This window comes from Schistocerca cancellata, chromosome 1, assembly GCF_023864275.1.
Source record: "Schistocerca cancellata isolate TAMUIC-IGC-003103 chromosome 1, iqSchCanc2.1, whole genome shotgun sequence".
Lineage (NCBI taxonomy): Eukaryota > Metazoa > Arthropoda > Insecta > Orthoptera > Acrididae > Schistocerca > Schistocerca cancellata.
In genome coordinates, this window is record NC_064626.1 from 877,602,923 (window position 1) to 877,607,425 (window position 4,503).

The 4,503-nt window shown below is 46.9% G+C and overlaps 1 non-coding gene across 1 annotated transcript; it reads right to left on the reverse strand.

Annotated features, from left to right (window-relative positions):
* Window positions 1-4,032: 4,032 nt before the first annotated feature.
* On the reverse strand, window positions 4,033-4,106 carry Trnat-ugu (transfer RNA threonine (anticodon UGU)). The gene has a single exon. It is a non-coding gene; the product is annotated as a tRNA-Thr (tRNA).
* Window positions 4,107-4,503: the final 397 nt, after the last annotated feature.

The window sequence follows — 4,503 nt, forward strand, 5'->3', positions numbered from 1 at the left end:
TGGTGGCGACACCTACAACGTGCTCACATGGGGAGAGTTTCCAACCGATTTCTCATACACAAAACAGCAGTTGACCGGCGTTGCCTGGTGAAACGTTGTTGTGATGCCTCGTGTAAGGAGGAGAAATGCGTACCATAACTTTTCCGACTTTGATAAAGGTCGGACTGTAGCCTATCACGATTGTGGTTTATCGTACCGCAACATTGCTGCTCGCGTTGGTCGAGATCCAATGACTGCTAGCAGAATATGGAATCGGTGGGTTCAGGAGGGTAATACGGAACACTGTGCTGGATCCCAATGGCCTCGTATCACTAGCAGTCGAAATGACAGGCATCTTATCCACATGGCTGTAACGAATTGTGCAGCCACGTCTCGATCCCTGAGTCAACAGATGGGGATGTTTGCAAGACAACAACTATCTGCACGATGAGTTCAACGACGTTTTCAGCAGCATTTTCTATCATCTCGGAGACCATGGCTGTGGCTACCCTTGACACTGCATCACAGACAGGAGCGCCTGCGATGGTGTACTCAACGACGAACCTGGGTGCACGAATGGCAAAACGTCATTTTTTCGGATGAATCCAGGTTCTGTTTACAGTATCATGATGGTCGCGTCCGTGTTTGGTGACATTGTAGTGAACGCACATTGAAAGCGTGTATTCGTCATCGCCATACTGGCGTATCACCCAGTGTAAAGGCATGGGGTGCCATTGGTTACACATCTCGGTCTCCTCTTGTTCACATTGACGGCACTTTGAACAGTGGACGTTACATTTCAGATGTGTTACGACCCGTGGCTCTACCCTTCATTCGATCCCAGCGAAACCCTACATTTCAGCAGGATAATGCATGGCTGCATGTTGCTTGTCCTGTACGGGCCTTTCTGGATACTGAAATGTTCGACTGCTGCCCTGGCCAGCACATTCTCCAGATCTCTCACCAATTGAAAACATCTGGTCAATGGTGGCCGAGCAACTGGCTCGTCACAATACGCTAGTCACTACTCTTGATGAACTGTGGTATCATGTTGATACTGCATGGGCAGTACGCGCCATCCAAGCTCTGTCTGACTCAATGCCCAGGTGTATCAAGGCCGTTATTAGGGCCAGAGGTGGTGGTTCTGGGTACTGATTTCTCAGGATCTATGCACCCAAATTGCTTGAAAATGTAATCACATGTCAGTTCTAGTATAATATATTTGTCCAATGAATACCCGTTTATCATCTGCATTTCTTCTTGGTGTAGCAATTTTAATGGCCATATATTAGCCACCGGCTTTTTATCATCTAATACAGCTCGATTTTTATTGATTCATGTATGCTGATTTTCATTTTAGTTCTTTAAAAGATACTGAGATTTGTAGTATATTTGTGACCGTATTTTATAAGTGTGTTTGTCGCCTTTTCTTTTAGCAAACTGCACAAAATAATTTTTTTATGATTGTAAACAGATAACATAGACCCAATACATTTATCATGGAAATGACACAGAAAGAGGCTGACTTTTAGACATTTTTCTTAAAAAAAAAAGCTGAAAGTGTTAGATTAGATTAGATTACATTAGATTGTACACTCCTGGAAATTGAAATAAGAACACCGTGAATTCATTGTCCCAGGAAGGGGAAACTTTATTGACACATTCCTGGGGTCAGATACATCACATGATCACACTGACAGAACCACAGGCACATAGACACAGGCAACAGAGCATGCACAATGTCGGCACTAGTACAGTGTATATCCACCTTTCGCAGCAATGCAGGCTGCTATTCTCCCATGGAGACGACCGTAGAGATGCTGGATGTAGTCCTGTGGAACGGCTTGCCATGCCATTTCCACCTGGTGCCTCAGTTGGACCAGCGTTCGTGCTGGACGTGCAGACCGCGTGAGACGACGCTTCATCCAGTCCCAAACATGCTCAATGGGGGACAGATCCAGAGATCTTGCTGGCCAGGGTAGTTGACTTACACCTTCTAGAGCACGTTGGGTGGCGCGGGATACATGCGGACGTGCATTGTCCTGTTGGAACAGCAAGTTCCCTTGCCGGTCTAGGAATGGTAGAACGATGGGTTCGATGACGGTTTGGATGTACCGTGCACTATTCAGTGTCCCCTCGACGATCACCAGTGGTGTACGGCCAGTGTAGGAGATCGCCCCCCACACCATGATGCTGGGTGTTGGCCCTGTGTGCCTCGGTCGTATGCAGTCCTGATTGTGGCGCTCACCAGCACGGCGCCAAACACGCATACGACCATCATTGGCACCAAGGCAGAAGCGACTCTCATCGCTGAAGACGACACGTCTCCATTCGTCCCTCCATTCATGCCTGTCGCGACACCACTGGAGGCGGGCTGCACGATGTTGGGGCGTTAGCGGAAGACGGCCTAACGGTGTGCGGGACCGTAGCCCAGCTTCATGGAGACGGTTGCGAATGGTCCTCGCCGATACCCCAGGAGCAACAGTGTCCCTAATTTGCTGGGAAGTGGCGGTGCGGTCCCCTACGGCACTGCGTAGGATCCTACGGTCTTGGCGTGCATCCGGTCCCAGGTCGACGGGCACGTGCACCTTCCGCCGACCACTGGCGACAACATCGATGTACTGTGGAGACCTCATGCCCCACGTGTTGAGCAATTCGGCGGTACGTCCACCCGGCCTCCCACATGCCCACTATACGCCCTCGCTCAAAGTCCGTCAACTGCACATACGGTTCACATCCACGCTGTCGCGGCATGCTACCAGTGTTAAAGACTGCAGTGGAGCTCCGTATGCCACGGCAAACTGGCTGACACTGACGGCGGCGGTGCACAAATGCTGCGCAGCTAGCGCCATTCGACGGCCAACACCGCGGTTCCTGGTGTGTCCGCTGTGCCGTGCGTGTGATAATTGCTTGTACAGCCCTCTTGCAGTGTCCGGAGCAAGTATGGTTGGTCTGACACACCGGTGTCAATGTGTCCTTTTTTCCATTTCCAGGAGTGTATTTACTTTCATTCCAATTGATCCGTTGGGAGGAGCTCCTCCAGGATGTAGAACATGTCAGAAAAACATCAATACATGACAGATATTTACAACTCAAACAAATAAGCTAATGTACCATTCCAGAGGTCCCAAGTGGAATGATCGTCATTTTTTAAACGAACACCATATGAAAAAATCATTTTACAAATACTAATGCACTGACTTTAAAATAAATTTTTTTTATATATTTATAAGGTAATAGATGTGTAATACAACTACTATAATACTTATTTACAATGAACACATTACTGCACTGAAATGGTGCAGAAGTTAGAGGGTACTTACACACACACACACACACACACACACACACACACACACACCTACGTCTACATCTATACTCCGCAAGCCACCTGACGGTGTGTTGCGGAGGGTACCTTGAGTACCTCTATCGGTTTTCTCCTTTCTGTTCCAGTCTTGTATTGTTCATGGAAAGAAAGATTGTTGGTATGCCTCTGTGTGGGCTCTAAACTACCTGATTTATCCTCATGATCTCTTTGCGAGATATACGTAGGAGGGAGCAATATACTGCTTGACTCCTCGGTGAAGGTATGTTCTCGAAACTTCAACAAAAGCCCGTACCGAGCTACTGAGCGTCTCTCTTGCAGAGTCTTCTACTGGCGTTTATCTATCATCTCCGTAACGCTTTCGCGATTACTAAATGATCCTGTAACGAAGCGCGCTGCTATCTGTTGGATCTTCTCCATCTCTTCTATCAACCCTATCTGGTACGGATCCCACACTGCTGAGCAGTATTCAAGCAGTGGGCGAACAAGCGTACTGTAACCTACTTCCTTTGTTTTCGGATTGCATTTCCTTAGGATTCTTCCAATGAATCTTAGTCTGGCATCTGCTTTACCGACGATCAACTTAATATGATCATTCAATTTTAAATCACTCCTAATGCCTACTCCCAGATAATTATGGAATTAACTGCTTCCATGATAACTAACTGAAACCCTCAGATGCTGACAGGTGCTGTTGATATACCTCGATGTGGACAGCTGAAAATGTGTGCCCCAACCGGGACTCGAACCCGGGATCTCCTGCTTACATGGCAGACGCTCTATCCATCTGAGCCACCGGGGAAACAGATGAATAGTACGACTGCAGGGACTTATTCCTTGCACGCTTCCCGTGAGACTCACATTCCCAACTGTCCACAATTCTACATATGTATTGTACCTTATAGACATTTGCCCACCCACTCATTTATGAAAATATACAGTACAATCACCAACAAATTTTACATATTCACATACACCTTTACCTTTAATCCAAATAAATACAGATTCATTAGGATTGAGTTTTCTCTTGTTATGTGTATACAAGTGCCATGTCCTCCTGTGCATACCAAAGAGGCCAACATCTCTACTGTTGAGGTGGAGAATGCACCACAATTGTCTACTTTAGCAGATGTTCAAAGTCTGAGTAACAATGACAGTTATTATAAATTGCAGATAACTAGGTTAGGAGATGCCATTAA